General features: G+C 48.4%; 2 protein-coding genes across 11 annotated transcripts in view; one reads left to right on the top strand and one right to left on the bottom strand.

Annotated features, from left to right (window-relative positions):
- The window catches only part of PRKAA2 (protein kinase AMP-activated catalytic subunit alpha 2), a 330475-nt gene that overhangs the window by 243880 nt on the left and 69936 nt on the right, over positions 1-16659 (top strand). The gene's annotated exons all lie outside the window — the stretch shown is intronic.
- The window catches only part of DAB1 (DAB adaptor protein 1), a 207560-nt gene that overhangs the window by 132288 nt on the left and 58613 nt on the right, over positions 1-16659 (bottom strand). Inside the window, exon 1 of one of the 10 annotated variants that reach the window (XM_066325414.1) lies at positions 6917-7073. The exons of the other annotated variants lie outside the window; for them this stretch is intronic. The gene's annotated coding sequence lies outside the window, so the exon portion shown is untranslated. Of the gene's footprint in view, positions 1-6916; positions 7074-16659 lie in introns of those variants that run through there. 10 annotated transcript variants of the gene reach the window in all.

The raw sequence follows: 16659 nt of genomic DNA, 5'->3' as shown, positions 1-16659 counted from the left end.
CTGGCCGGTCTCAGGCACAGACTGACAGGTCCTGGAAAGGTTAAACAAGTTGAAGTGCTCTTTTTCTTTGCTGTTCTAGCATCGTTTATTGAGCTGCATCTCAAGTAAACCAAGAGCAGAAATTCAGCTTTTTTTAAAACTGTGTAAAAAAAAAAAGACCACTCACAATTTTCCCCTCAGTTACTTCAATTATTGAAAAAAAAATTATAATCCTTTAGGCTATGAAACGAACAATACTGAAGTCTGCTGCTCTCTAAGTAACTGCTCTGTCAGTAGGGTAGAAGACATTTATGTAAAAGGAAACTATGAAATGGGTATTGCGTCAACTGGATTCCCAGGAATCCGAGTTCTCCAAGAAATTCAAGAGCAAAGAACTGTTCTCAGTTAACTGTTGCTATGATCTTGAAATTGTGCAGACTCATAACTTTCCTAAGCTTCCCAAGAATAAACCTGTGCAGGTTTAGCCAGTTCTTTCCCAAAACACGAACACAGATAGATAGACTGATAAGGTTTGGAGTATATCTTGGGACAGACACACTGATGGGTGCTACTCTCTACAGAATAACACCAGAAAAAGGGTTTGCACATCTGGAATTGCTTTGAGAGGCCACAAGTGCAGTGCCTGATGATGATGAGCTCCCAGTGAGCTTCAACACGTGCAGACACCCTCAGCAACCCTACAACCACCACCATCAAACCCCACCAGAATTCCTACCACAGAGATATTTATACTGCATTTTGCTACAAAAAGCATTTTGGGGAGGTTCCAGCTCCATCTTTAGTAATAATAAGGAGACTTTGTATTAGAGGACTCTTGATTATCCTCAGTATTAAACAACAGTACATTCACATTCAGGTGTGAATAATTCTAGCAGCCTTAGTATTCTGTCTTGATCGTTTTTCTTCTTCACAAGCGTCTTCTAAACGTAATTTTCCAGTAAGGAAAAGCACCTCCCAAAACCACAGGGACATTGCCTAACATCTAAATGTGAAGTTTCTGCAAGACAGCAGTACGCCTGCTAGAAGAAAACAAAACAGCAAGCACACACGCGTGATAAGATTATTTGATTCGATACAATATAAATTAGGTCAGACTCCTCTTTGGAGAATTTTGAGTGAAGAACTAGGTGGTCCACTAAATTTCTATTCATTTGCCTTCAGGCTCAGGGAATTGCAAAGACTCTCAAGAAACTGATGCTCCTCTACCCACAAGAGCAATCATTATTTGGGGGTGGAAGGAGGCGGGGAATCTCTCGGTGTAACTGCTTGGCAATACCTGGAGACCTGAGAAATCTTTAGGTACTAAAAAGGGCAGCTAATGAATCTTTAGATAGATAGATAGATCGATAGATAGATAGATCGATAGATAGACACCCACAGAAATGCAAAATTCAATACAGAAAAGAACAGCAACTGCCCTATTTTTTAATGTTGTACATATCATAAAATCACAGGATGGTTTGAGTTGAGAGGGACCATAAAACTCATCCAGTTTTACCCCCTGCCATGGACAGGGACACCTTCCACTACCCCAGGTTGCTCCAAGCCCTGTCCAACCTGGCCTTGGACATATCCAGGGATGGGACACCCACAGCTTCTCTTCAGGGAGGAATTTCTTCTGTATATCTAAAACCTAAGAAAATATTCTTATCCTTAAGATATACATCTTAAGATACAAAATAAATGTACAAGATAAAATATCCTTAAGAAAAATAACCTCTGCATCCTCATTAAACAAAGAGCAATGGAATGACTCTCTGTAGAAAGCGCAAAGGATCACAGGCTGCAAAGTGCCTGGAGCCTGCTCCCCTAGCAGGCTTCTGCTCAAAAACATTGCATTTTCAAAAGCTCCCCCACAGCCACGACCCTCCCTGATTCCGTAAGTTAACTGAAGGAAATCTTCACGCCTCCAAGGGCCGTAAGTTCATGTCAACAGCTTCACATATCCAAGCGGAGGACTGAGGCAGAGCAGGATGTGACAAGCAGCCCTTCAGCAACGCTGCTGCTCCGCCGTGGATGGAGCCGGTCGGGACGTGCAGCTCGGGCAGCTGCTGCCCCACAGCTGGGGACACAGCACACAGGTCATCCCAGGGAACGGGCTTCCCTCTCACTCCACAAAAAGCAATATATTGATGAAGAGACGAAAAGCTGACAGGTCTTGCTCTGCCCTGGTTCTTCAGCATGGCACCGCCTTGAGAGAGATCCATCACAGACCTCACTGGTGGCTTCTGACGGAGGGTTTGTGCGCGTGGCTGAACCACTTCAATAAGCAAAGTTAAGAATTCAAAACACTGCTGACACCTGGAACACTTCAAAATGTGTTTGACAGTGGTGTAGGATTGAACACACAGATGCAGGTGCCATTCCTGGAGCTCACAGTGTTGGGTTTACTCACCTTCTCTAAGTTGTGACAGTTCTGCTACCTTGAAACAGAAATGGAAGATCGACTCATAGATGAAATTCTTAAACCATCACCATGAAATGTCATTTGGCTGCAGTTAGACTGGGCAAAAACTAGTGTTAAGGGAAAAATACAGAGCTGCAGGCTCTCTTTGTGACCAATCAAAGTATGAAAATGAAAATGTTTCAATCTGATTAATTACTTGGTTTAGAATATATGCTTTTCATTCTACTGTATCAAAATACTCATAATAAAACAGTACAGCTGATGAAGTCAAGCACTGCCTTACAAAGGCTGGCAAATTTGCAGAACAGCACTTGAGGTTCAGATTAGTAAAATCCTAATGAATATCTACTCTAATACCCATGTAATTGCAGGGAATGCATTTGCAAGTGGTACAATTAAAAAAAAATAAAAAAAGAAAGAAAGAAAAACCCACTGGTACAATGGAAGTCCAGACTGTGATTTTAGTGTCAGTTTAAGAGACTGAAGTGCCATCCTGGAAGAATGAAGATCCCATTAAAAGGGATGCCAAGAAATGAAGAATCACAATAAAGATTTCCAGTTCTTTCCCAGATCACAACATGTTTCCATCTTTCACTGAAAGCACCAATGCCAACAATTCTCAATTTCATCACCAGACACCAAAATGGTTTTCAGACATTGTTAATGATCGCATTATCCCAAGTGCTCATCTCTTCCTGAGCACTGCACAAGGAGCTGCTCAGCACAGGCTCCTGAAGACTTCCTTGGAAGTAAAGAAATGCTTTTTAAAGAAATGCTTTTGCACTACACGTGGCACTTCCCTCTGGGAGCCAGCACCTGGCACCTCCACACCTCATCTTCCTACCCATAAAAACAGCATTCCCTTTATCTCCCAAAACCACCAGGCAAATAAATCCCTTAAAGACAGAGCTGGTGCTGTAAGAATGAAGCCACAAAAGGGCTGAAGGCAAGCACTGCTGAGAAATAACACCAAACAGAACAGGACATAGGAGAGACCGAGTAATAACGTCGCTTTATTCCTAAGTAATTGGCTGAGCAAACGTATTGTGATCCAGCAACTCTGATTAATTCTGCAAGAAGGCTTGGGTAGTGTTTATAAAAACCAAGTCATTACCTTGACTAAACATTGACTTGGACAGTTAACTTTCACCAGCAAGACCTTGACTAAATATTGACTGGGAAAGTTAATTTGAACTATAACATCTAGAAAATCGTGTTCCTCTTTGCTAGTATTTGCCGTCACTTTAAAATTCAAACAGGGTTGTAAAAATAGAGGTCCTCCCACCTCACTGATATTTAGTTGCTGAGCTTGGCTGTTGCTATATTCAGCACAAATACCTTGAAAAAATTTGAAATATAAACTACTTAAGAGACAAAGGCCTGTTATGGATGAAAGGGAACGGTCAATCTTCTTTTGCTAGAGCAAAGACCCATCGAAAGTACAAAAAAAGTATCATAACGCTCATGTTTCAAATTTATTTTGATCCATATACGCAGCAGTTTTACAAATTTTGCAAATTTTAAACACTGTGCCTTGCCCAAAGAATCACACAGGCTGATCATCTGGACAAGGGGTTCATTCTGATACCTCTACTTTTTAGTAGCAGCTACTTCAAGTCTACATCCTCCACTATTGGTTTCACTTCATCATGTGAGGCCATGGGGTCAAAGGACATACACAGGGTCTTTCACTGGCTGAGATTAAAAAAAAAAAAAAGAAGAAAAAAAAGAAGAAAATCAATTTCAATCCTCCTAAGATGAAACCACTGATGTGTGCAGTCACTAAGGTCCCAAAGGTAATCCCACAAAAAACCATGATGGTGTCCTCCATCACTGCATGGAGATACTGTTAAAGTGCTGCAAAATCATCTATGAGGTACAGTCCAAGATCAAAACACTCCAAACAATAAATCTGCGTTTCTAGACCAGTGTGAACAGTGCATTATAGCTGTGTAATGACAGAAAATGGTAATGACGAAGCTTCAGGAAGGTGTTATGTATGTATGTGGATAAACAAATAAATAACGCTGTGGATCCAGCACTAACTCCATGCACAGTTTCAGCTCAGGAGTTTGAAAGTCCCTTTTAGCTTTATGCCTTGATTCCTTTTTTAATACATCAACTAACTGCCTTTAGCACACTGAATGAAAACCAGCTCGAGAGCAAATAGAAAAGACATAAATCTCAGCTATGAGCGAAAACACCAAACTGGAGAAAACTTGCTCCTCCATTATTTTTGAGTGTAGCAGTAAGGAACAGATTGATACTGGTGTTACGGGGGGTGAGGGTGGGGAATGAAGAAAGAACAATAAACAATACAGTCATCGGTAGTTTAACACAGCGCTGTGTCTTGCAATGGAAACATACTGTGAAACAGCTTGCGAGATAAGCTTCGTCAACGATAAGTAATTTTTATTCCGTTTGAGTGGCTGAAAACAATAAACATGATTAAATGCTTCAGACATGCACTCAGAATTTAGACGAATGGCAAAGAGTTCCAAGGACTTTGCTTTTAAAACTACTTCGGGGAAGGACCTGGGAATTGACTTAACCGGTTTGAAACGTACAATGAAAGAGAAGTTCGTCGGGAAATTAAAAACTTCCCATTCGTCTGCAAGCTCCAGGACTCTCCAGCCCAGGAACCAGCTTTGTTACCTACTGTTCTTTACTGTGATGACCGGCCCCAGTATCCCGCTTCACTATGCATTTCAGATGTTCCGGTCATGAACCCCAGCGTGTTAAACACTCCAGAAAACACCCAGAGAAAGGGTGGCTCTGGGGAGTTCACAGTCCCGTGTCAGTCCTGCCCTGTGTGCTGTCACCGCTGGCAGCACCTCCTGCCACCGCAGCGCTCGGAACTTTCCTTCCCGCCCGCTCCCGGGACTCGGCCGTGCGCGACCCCGAGGAGAAAACACTCCAAAGCGCTCAGATGGCGGTGGGGGTTTGCCGGCTTTTCCCCTAAAGCGGGGGCTGTAAGGGACAGCCGCACGAACCCGCAGCGCCCCGAAGGCGAGCGGGCACTGCGCCCGCTGCCCTGCACCGCGCACCGCGGAGCAGCGCCGGGGGCAGCGCCGGGGGCAGCGCCGGGGACAGCGGCCGGGGGCAGCGGCCGGGGACTGCGGCCGGGGGCAGCGCCGGGGACAGCGGCCGGGGGCAGCGGGCGGCCCCCGGAGGGTCCCCGGCTGCGGAGGGCGAGCTCGCCCCGCTCCCCGCGCCTCCAGCGGCCCCTCCGCCCCGCTCCCGCCGCCATTTCCCCGCCGCTCCTCGGCGCGGCGTCCCCCGGCCCTGCCGCACCTTCCCGGGCAGGGCAGCGCCGGCGCAGCCGAGCCGCATCCCAGCCCTCAGCCGGCTCCCGGCCCTCAGCCGGCTCCCGGTCCCTCAGCCTGCTCCCAGCCCTCAGTCTGTTCCCAGCCCTCAGTCTGTTCCCAGCCCTCAGTCTGTTCCCAGCCCTCAGTCTGCTCCCAGCCCTCAGCCTGCTCCCAGCCCTCAGCCGGCTCCCAGCCCTCAGCCGGCTCCCGGCCCCTCAGCCGGCTCCCAGCCCTCAGCCGGCTCCCAGCCCTCAGCCGGCTCCCGGCCCCCAGCCGGCTCCCGGCCCTCAGCCTGCTCCCAGCCCTCAGCCGCATCCGAGCCCTCAGCCTGTTCCCAGACCCTCCGCCTGCTCCCAGCCCTCCGCCGGCTCCCAGCCCTCCGCCGGCTCCCAGCCCTCCGCCGGCTCCCAGCCCTCAGCCGGCTCCCAGCCCTCAGTCTGCTCCCAGCCCTCAGCCGGCTCCCGGTCCCTCAGCCGGCTCCCGGTCCCTCAGCCGGCTCCCAGCCCTCCGCCGGCTCCCAGCCCTCAGCCTGCTCCCAGCCCTCAGTCTGCTCCCAGCCCTCAGCCGGCTCCCAGCCCTCAGCCGGCTCCCAGCCCTCAGCCGGCTCCCGGTCCCTCAGCCGGCTCCCTGCCCTCAGCCGGCTCCCAGCCGTCCGCCGGCTCCCGGCCCGGCAGCGGGGGGCGCTTCCCGCGGGAAGCGGGCACTACTGCGACCGATCGGCGCTTCCAGCTGCGGGGCGGCAGCGGCCGAGGCTCCGGAGAGCGGCGCATCCCAGGGAGCTCCGGCACGGTGGGAGCGGCCGGGGGGAATCCCGCAGCCACATCGCGTCCGCGGTTCCCTCTCCGGTTTTATTCTACTCGCCCCGCTGCGGGGGATGGCGAAAGCGCCCCCAGCCCTGTGCCCCAGAGCCCGGCCGGGTGTGGGGCAGCCCGGCACGGCGCTCCCCCCGCAGCCCGCAACTTCCCGCGACTCGCAGGGGATCCCAGCCCTTTCCCCGCCTCGGGGGAACGGCAGCGAGCGGGAGGGGGGAGAAGGACGGGCAAAAAATAAACTTCCTTCGGAGAAAAGCTGCCCTTCCATGCGGGGAAGGGGTCCCCGCTCTCAGGAGGAGCGGCGCACCCCGCTGGGTCCCCAAACCCCGCAGCTGCCGCCGCGCCGCCCTCGGGACCGGCCGCAGGGGAGCAGGGACCGGCTCTCTCACCTGCCCCAGCGAGCCCTCTCCTCCTGGCATTCCTCTGCTCCCCATCGTGGGCGCAGCAGCTGCTGTTATTCCTTAGGATACACATGGCCCGTCCATGCTGGGCGAGCCGCCTTCCCGCGCCGCCTGCCCTCTCCGGCCCCGCCAGCGCGGCGCTGAGGCCAGAGGGAGGGGAAAAGGGAGGTGTGCGCTGGAGGAACGCCGCTGATGAGGGGTCGGTCTCCTCCTCCTCCTCCTCCTCCTCCTCCTCTCCCAGGGCTGGGGGTCTCAGCGCTGTGCGGCTGGGCAGGGAGAGGGGGCCGGGCGAGGAGGGGGCTGGCGGGGCTGTCCCCGCTCGGGGCGGGGGCGGCTCGGCTGTCGGCTCGTCCTGAGCCTGTCCTCGCCTGCGGGGCAGCGCCGGTGTGCGAGCCGAGCCGGGCCGAGCCGAGCCGAGCCGAGCCGAGCCGGGCCGGGCCGAGCCGAGCCGAGCCGGGCCGGGACGAGCCGAGCCGAGCCGGGCCGAGCCGGGCCGAGCCGAGCCGAGCCGAGCCGAGCCGAGCCGAGCCGAGCCGAGCCGAGCCGAGCCGAGCCGAGCCGAGCCGGGCCGAGCCGAGCCGAGCGGCTGCAGAGCCCCTGCCCCGCCCGCAGCACCGCGATCACTCACAGCCGGGGCTGGAATCGGTACCGGGGCTGCCCGGAGCGCAGGGAGGGCGGTCAGTGGGGCGGTCAGTGGGGCAGCAGGGCGGTCAGTGGGGCAGTCAGTGGGGCAGCAGGGCGGTCAGTGGGGCAGCAGGGCGGTCAGTGGGGCAGTCAGTGGGGCAGCAGGGCGGTCAGTGGGGCAGCAGGGCGGTCAGTAGGGCAGTCAGTGGGGCAGCAGGGCGGTCAGTGGGGCAGTCAGTGGGGCGGTCAGTGGGGCAGTCAGTGGGGCGGTCAGTGGGGCAGCAGGGCGGTCAGTGGGGCAGCAGAGCGGTCAGTGGGGCAGTCAGGGCGGTCAGTGGGGCAGCAGAGCGGTCAGTGGGACAGCAGGGCGGTCAGGGCGGTCAGTGGGGCGGTCAGTGGGGCAGTCAGTGGGGCAGTCAGGGCGGTCAATGGGGCAGTCAGTGGGGCAGTCAGGGCGGTCAATGGGGCAGTCAGTGGGGCAGTCAGGGCGGTCAGTGGGGCAGTCAGTGGGGCAGTCAGGGCGGTCAATGGGGCAGTCAGTGGGGCAGTCAGGGCGGTCAGTGGGGCAGTCAGGGCGGTCAGTGGGGCAGCAGGGCGGTCAATGGGGCGGTCAGTGGGGCAGTCAGGGCGGTCAGTGGGGCAGTCAGGGCGGTCAGTGGGGCGGTCAGTGGGGCGGTCAGTGGGGCGGTCAGGGCGGTCAGTGGGGCAGCAGGGCGGTCAATGGGGCGGTCAGTGGGGCAGTCAGGGCGGTCAGTGGGGCAGTCAGTGGGACAGTCAGCAGGGCGGTCAGTGGGGCAGTCAGTAACGGCGGTCAGTGGGGCAGTCAGGGCGGTCAGTGGGGCGGTCAGTGGGGCAGTCAGTAACGGCGGTCAGTGGGGCGGTCAGTGGGGCAGTCGGGACGGTCAGTGGGGCAGCAGGGCGGTCAGTGGAGCGGTCAGTGGGGCAGTCAGTGGGGCAGCAGGACAGTCAGCAGGGCGGTCAGTGGGGCGGTCAGTGGGGCAGTCACCGCAGAGCCCGGCACGGCCCCACCATCGCGGCTCCCCCCGCACGGCCGCGGGGTTGGGGCTGGGGCTGGGGCTGGGGCTGGGGCCGGGCCGGGGGCCCTGCCGCCACCAGTGTGCTGCTTTTCTCATGGCTTCTCGCAGTCACCCATGAAAAATTAATGAGGCATTTAGGGCTGTTACCTTCGGAGTCAATGGAGGAAGCATATTTAGCGTAATGCACTCGCTGCCGAGCCAATAGGTCTGTTGCAGGCGGATCAGAAGTCATGGAGAGACTCTCCTTTCAACACCAAATTCACGACCCATTAAACTTATTCTGTGATAACAGCTTCTTTACAAACGGAGACCCATAGAAAACAGACGCTGTCGTGCACTTCCCGAAAGGATTTACATACAGAGAGAAGTACATTTGCCAGGTTATTGCCATTTCACCGGTATTATCTCCAATCAATGCATAAAAGCGGCGCTGCTCTCCCTAACCGAGGGAAATGACTAAAAGAAAAGCTTTTTGCAGCCCCTAGATGGATCTGATTCACCCCCTGGGGCTGAGCGGCCACGTCTCCCTGGGCTGACAGAGAAAAGGGCTCAGACCATTAGGGAGGGTTGGATCTGCTCGGGAATTCCGAGCGAGATGTTCCATAGGACACCCAGCTGCTGATGTGCGCTCCCAGGGATGACACAGGCAGGCAGGGATCTCCAGGATGCTCACAAGGTAGAAAGATGTCCACAGGTTATTTTACCTCCACCTGACAGGCGGGAGAGCTGAGCCAATGTGGCAACACACTTAACAGGGCAGGGAGCAGAGGGAAAGGCTGAGGGAACAGATTGATTGGAAGTACACGCACAGATCTGGTACCATTCTCAAATATTATCAGTTTAATCTCCCTCGATTATTCTTTCTGCAGCACATTAGGTAGTAAGCGTAAAAGATAACGTCATGTAATAACCTTTACAACATAAAAAAATTCAAAATTTAAGCCGCATTTATAGAAGCGGTTGATGCAATGGAGCTTTTCGCTATAGACCTGTTTTCTTCATTTCAATTTATTACAGAAACGAAAGGTCAGATTCCCAATTGAACCTACTTATTCTAATGTGAATTAAAAGAAGTAAGTAGTCAACCTCATTGCAGCAAAATTTCCTATTGGTGAGAATTTCACAATCTAGGAAGACAAAGAACTAAAGGAGAAATAAAGTAATTTTTTTCATTAGGAAATAGTACACAGCATCCTTGAGGAGACATGCTTGTCTATACCTATTAGGTCCAATAAAATATTGGTGCTCCTTAGTTCCTAAAAGGCAATTTTATTTTTTTTTAAACAATAATTGAGCTGCTTTTACCCTTTGACCAGTGCACAATAAAAGGAAGTTGCATTTATTGTGTTGCTGGCCTCACTGGGGTCCTGGAGTTTACAGGAGAGGTGCTGGCAGCTAATTATGTAAGAGAGGGAACTTTGAGTAGTATAAAACTTCATTCCCATTCATTTTGGAAATGTATGGATGCAAGTCACACTTGCTAATAATACTTCTTAAATATAAAAGACTACTAGCTCACAGCTTGTAATATGAATGCAAATGAACTTGTAATTATACTATGCAATTTACTACTTAAAAAAAACCCCAACTATGAAAATAGAACAGACCTGAAGAGCGATATGCGCTGCAGTTCTTCATTGTGTTCCTTCATTATGCAGGAGTTGCCATAAGCAATCTGCTCTGGTTGAACGTAAAATATTTTTTAGGCCATAACTTTGCGACGCAAACTCTCACATGAGAACATACATTTGGTCACAGTTCCTTCTCTCTGCTGAAAAACATGATCAAGAAGCAGAAAAGCAAGAAATTCGGTGTGAAGACTGACAGCTTTCGTTGGTGTTTATCTGTAAAGCTTACTTCAACTCATCACTCCTGTATTCTCCTTTCTGATAATCACCAATTATGTGATAAACCATTAAGGGTTCTATATTAAGGTCTGTAGGCCAAAAATGTCATTTCCACTGAAGAGCTGGAGGAGCTGAAGATCAAAACCTAAAAAGTTTCGTTCTCAACTATTTTTGCAATTATCCCTTGTGCAGCTCTCAGTCACTTCTCACTTGCTAAAACAACTAAAGGGAAAGTAGGATGCAGCTGCACTCCTGAATAGATTTGTCCTAACGGGACAATGATCAGAATCTATTTAAATGTTTCTGTACCAGGTGAGAGAAGGAGGAATTCAATCTTACAACCAAGAGCACTGTAAAAAAAATTTTTAAAGAATTGCCTTGAAACAACACTAAAATATCCACCACTGACACCTGTAGACTTGGATTCTAAGTAATGTGTTATACTACCCAATTTCACTAAGCGCTGCAGTTGCTAGTAAACCACTGCACCCCGCAGAGCAAAAATGTTTACCTGCAAATAAGAGAGAATTTGCAGGATAATTGTTGACAGCGAATTCGCTGCTAATTCACAGTCAAGATTTCGGACTCCCTAGGAAAAGAGTAATCAAAAAACTTGCCTGGTTTCACCTCAGAGGCAAGTTTATCGGCATCAGTGCTGTCCAGCTGCGAGCCTGCGCGTTTCTCACGTGAAATGCTAAGGCAGAATGCACGCTGTAAAACCAGCAGCATCTTGCAAAAATGGCAGACCACTGGCCAAAAACCCTGCAGGGTTGCTGTCAGTGTGACAGCCACTGGCATTAATGAGAACTGGACATTCCCTGACATGAATATGGGCCTTGCTTCATTAAGCTAATTAATGTATCTCAAGTGTGCTGATTATAAAAAGGATACCAAATAAGGGTGCAGAGAAATTTTGAGGGATGTTTGAGAAGGTGTTTTTTGCTGGTGCTCTGAAAGAATCTAGAAGTGAAGGATACAACACAAGGTTACACTTTGCTGGATTCAAGTGGGAAATTTTGGAGGGGGAATTCGATATCTGAAAAGAGACTCAGCCTTTATCTCTGTTATCTCTGCTATTAACATCTTACCAAAATACAGCACGACGAGCAGACCCACCCCTCTCCAAGTGAGCTCTCAAGATGTCAGCCTTCTCACAAAAGCCCTCTTCACATTTTCTGATCTATATTGCAGCCCACAGCAGGATCATCTTGATCACTCTGGAGATCCTCGACGTGAACAGTTCCTCACACAAAAGTGATTTCAGTTTAATAAGTTCCTCTAAGGCAATTAGGCACTGACTGAAAATAGTATGTGCTGCGTTATCAGTAACTATGGTAGCCCATCTCTTACTGCTGTAGCCACACCGTGAGCTCCTTCAGCCATTCAGCAGGAGAATTAATCAGGATTTGGTAGCTCAAATGCGAAGAAACTCAGCTCTTTTATTCCACCAAAGATCTCCTGGGATACTTCCTCAGAGATATCTCAGGTGACTGAGCAGAATGTGTTGCTGAACACTGCTCTTGCCCACCAAAAAAAGGTCTGAGTCGAAAAATTTTGGTAGCTCTTCGTGAAAAATAGGGAGCTGCTCTATTTTGTGGCAGTGACATATCAGGAAGAGGTTATGATCATTCTTGCCCCCGCAGTGCAATCTGGTGGAAAATGTATTAACCCAAAAAACAGCACCGACATCTCTCTATTAAAAGCCAGCATGTGGAAATACTAAAAATGGAATTAAGTCTTGAATATTCCAGAAATTCATCACTGGTTTCTGAAGGCAGACCCTCTACTGTATTGCGGCTTGGTCACAGGAGGAACCTTCCTTTCATGCATCTCAACAAAAATTGCAAAATCTTGTAGTTACACATGCAAAAAGAGACTCAGGACCTTGGTTCAGATCACAGCTTTGTCACTGATGCTTTGTGATCTTGGACAAACCATCCTATACTCATTTTATGTCCATCCCCACCACATGTATGTGAGAAGCCTCCTATCAGAATTTCTCCAGGAATGCTTGGAAAGACCCCAGAGACAGGCAAGGACATATATAAACACTAACTATTGTTATATATGTGGCCGTTCATTCAATTTTGAGTCCTGGGAGGAAAAATAGAAACAAGATCTTGTTGCTCTATCTGGTAGCCCCTATTATTCTCTTTCACATATTCAAAATGTTACCAAACTAACCCTGCTGCAAACACTTTCCTCAGCTGCAAATGAGCAGCTCCAACCAGCAGTCCGAAACTGCCCCTCCAAAATCAATTTATCTTCCAGTAGATGCCAGCAAGCAGATGCCTGTCCTGCCAAATAATGGAATTTGTGAAAGCACCGGAGATGATGAACCACATTATTTCCCAGATGCCCATGAAAGAGCCCGTGATTCTCCAAGAACAGCGATCAACTCCTTCACAAATCCAAACTGCTTCGTATTTCAAATCCTTCTTGGCAAGGTGCGTTTCCTTTCACAGCCAATTAATTGCAAACTAATTTAGAGAGGGTTTGCTTTTGCAAACGTAAGTGTCGGGTTCCAACAGGGAACACGTTGCTAAGAGCATGATATACGCACACATTCAAGTTCTGTTGTTCTCTCATTGCCCCCAGACACCACTGATGATCCACACAGAGACACCTCGGAATTTAATGGAATTCCTTTCCTAGGAGAACTTCATGGGTGAAGGAAATTTTCCCCATCCTTTACATGCTGAAAGCCCATATGGTCCTGCAGTCCCTTGCAGAGTGCTCACGCTAGTTCAAACACACAGTTTATGTATTTACAGCAAAGGGTATCTACTAAGGAAAATATCTTTCTGCTATGAAAATACGAATTATCTGCTTCACAGAGAATTCCCAACTTCGGCTTTACTCAGGATTAGAGAATAAAAGGGGGTTTGAAAACTTTAAACTCTCCACTTCTCTAGTAAAAAAAAAAAAAAATATTATAGCTTGTTCTTAAGATTTTGTCTGCTTTAACAAGCAGCAAACACATTGAAGCTCTCTGATTTATACAATACTGCAGCTTCTTTTTTACTAAGTATATATTAATCTTCATTATTTATTCATTTTTAGCTGCAACTTTACAATTGAAAACTTCAGTCTCAGAGGTTCCAAAAGATCTTGGCTGTTGTCATATTCCATGATTTTGACAGCCAAAGATCCACTTGCCATTGTAAAAATCATTTTTTTGTTCAAAGGAGACAGATGAACACGATATTTAGAGCTGCATTCCCCTCAATTTCTGCCAAAATAACAGGTATTCAGGAGACAGCAATTGTGTGTAGTGAATGTCCTCAGCAAGCAAGGTTGCTTTTCATTTCCTCTTATGTCACATTACATTTTCCTCTTTATATTTCCTTTTAAATATTTAGACAGAGCGGAGAGTTTTAAACGTGTCATTGACACAAATAAATGTTTAGGCAGTCAGTCTACCTCGGGTTTGGCTCTTGTCAGATCTGATAAGTTAAATATCACTGGATCTGGCCAGTAATTGGATGGAAGACCTCTGAGGAAAACTCAAGTGCTGAAACAAGTGCTGCTGGTTACTCAGTAGGTGTTTTTTTTAACCTCAGACTCATCCTGAAATGTGCCCTCAGCGTGGCGTTATAAGCTCTAGCTGAAAAAGGCATTTTCAAGTTAGATTTAATGTGTTATTTTTGTTAGGCATGGGAAAGGATTCCTGACACCTTCCTTTGAACGTTGCTTAGCCCACTTTCCAGTTAGTCGAGCCCACTGCTACATAAGGCTATATCTGAAAGTATGAAATCAATTTTTCATCCTTTGCCTTTTAATAATAATACATTTTTAAAACCTCTTGTTTAAATAGTAACTTGAACATTTCTTTACCTTTAATGCTTCGTTGCTGACCTTTCCCTTTACCCTCTCGTTATGTCTCTGAGTCCAGCTCACGGACATCCCTGCCCACGGCACGGGAGTTGGAATGAGGTGATATTTCCAACCCAAACCATTCTCTGGATTCCACAGCGTATATGTTTCCTTTTGCCATTTCAGAACCAGCATCGGCATCCAAGGATGGATATAATTAACAGTTGCTGATTATCGACTCTTTTGCCAAAGCTTCTTGATGGTTTTATGAGTGCACATGGACAAGGGGGAATGGCTTCAAACTGCCAGAGGGCAGGGTGAGGTGGGATATTAGGAAAAAATCCTTCCCTCTGAGCGTGGGGAGGCTCCGGCACAGGGTGCCCCTGGATCCCTGGAAGTGTCCAAGGCCAGGCTGGACAGGGCTTGGAGCAACCTGGGAAGGTGTCCCTGCCCATGGCAGGGGATTGGAACCTGAAATAATCTTTAAACTCCCTCTCAACCCATAGCATTCCATGGTTCTATGACAAAGTGGAAGCGACGGTGACAGAACCACTCCACCCTTCAGGCTGTGGGACACATTTGGGCCAAGGACTGAGGAATTCTGGGGGGCTGCTTCACTTGCTGGTGACCTCAGGACCTCCACGCACGTGGCTCAAGAGTAGTTAAGTGCCAGTTCCAATACAAGATCTCAGCACTTCTGGGACCCCTGAAAAGCACCATGAAATCAATGTCCGGGTAAAGCCACTCCTGGGATGTCAATTTTCCCTTTGTCCGGCGCAGAGACTGGCCCCTGGAGCTCCCAATCCCCAGGCACTCCACACTCTGAGGCTCTGCACGAGTCTGGAAGCCTCAGCTCCAGGCAGCGTGCCACAGCTCAGCCAAACATATTTGCCTAAGTTGATATTTCTGTAATACATTTCAAAACATGACAAATCATTACTTTCTGACGTTTGCTATTCATATTTTTTTTTTTTCCTCTTTACGCTTTCCAGGCAGGAATGGAAATTGCGAGTGCCGCCATAGCAACTCAATGCAATAATATAAATCTTCAAATAACAATTTAAATGAAGGATGGTTGAAGTATTTTTATTTTGTAATAAATTTATAGGTGTCAACTAGATCAGGGCTTCCTTTCTAAAGGGGTTTTGCTGTTTATCTAAAAAGACAATCCTTCACTTGAAAGAGTTTATAATGTGAGCCTGAGAAAAAAACACTGAGGTTTAAAAGAATATCTCAAATACATTCTATTTATTTATATTAGAAAACCACTCAGTGGCACTCACTGTAGTTTAGGTTCCTAAATGTCTGTGTCTTTTTTCATTCCTGGCATTCTTATTCACATTTAATAAGAAATTATGACAGAACCAAGGCGGGATCTATACAACCCAGTTATGGAGTCCTCATCCACTGCCACAAAACCAGGATAATTTCAAAGAACGTTGACAAATGGAATTTTTAAAAGACTGGCAGTTGTCATATCCTCAAGGTCCAGCTTGAGGCTACACAGCATATACACAGAAGAGATTATAGATTTTCAGATATGTGGTTCTGTGGCTGAGGTGGTATTTCTCCAAATCACGATAATACTCAACAAATTGGGCAATACAGTGGCACCCCTTCAACCCAACACGAGGGCCAAATTCCAGTTTTAGATGCTAAAGACGCATCATGGCGATTTTTGGGAAGGCTTTCACGTGTATGGTGCATTAAAGACTGAATCTCCGTGCCAACCTCTAACAAAACTGCCCAAACCAGCAGCGTCAGGATCCAGAGAAGTTACATGGCATCAAGGTTAGAAACAGAATAAAAAGAAATATGAGGTATTGCTAATAATATAGTTAAATAACCCCTTCCTTTCTGATTCCTTCATTTCTCATCAACTTCCACCTATCTCCTTTACAATGAGTTTATCTCCTTTACAATGAGCTTGTTTCCTCAACATACAAATAAATTTGAAGAAGAACACCAAATGGTTTTTTAGCTTTCAGAGCAGAGAAAATCCATATTGTTTAAAAACCAAAGCTTTCGATATTAAATATTTTCACTCAGGACTTAAATGTATCATAGGTATGGCCTTAAGCAAGGAAAAAAAAAAAAAAAAAAAAGGTCAAAATTTGATTAACTAGCTAATGAATTACAAAAGACCTATAGCAGCCAACTGAATAGTTACCTTCTGCTGAAATACAAGTCCTTGGGAGTGACAAATGTCAATAAACAACACAGCTCAGGAGTGGGTGGTAGGCAAGGCTGGATCCATCTGGCCTGTTGATGAGGAAGGAGGAGAGCTGTAAAACGCGCTCTCCGGAATGTGACCAGGAGCACATATGGCAGGATGGGAAAAGGGGAGCGTGCAGCAACTCCCCCAGCCTCGCGCCCTCGTGGCGACCCCAAATCTGTGGGAACGTAT

This window comes from Sylvia atricapilla, chromosome 9, assembly GCF_009819655.1.
Source record: "Sylvia atricapilla isolate bSylAtr1 chromosome 9, bSylAtr1.pri, whole genome shotgun sequence".
Classification (NCBI taxonomy): Eukaryota; Metazoa; Chordata; class Aves; order Passeriformes; family Sylviidae; genus Sylvia; species Sylvia atricapilla.
Note: the sequence above shows the minus strand (reverse complement) of the source record. Positions and strands in the feature narration are given on the sequence as shown.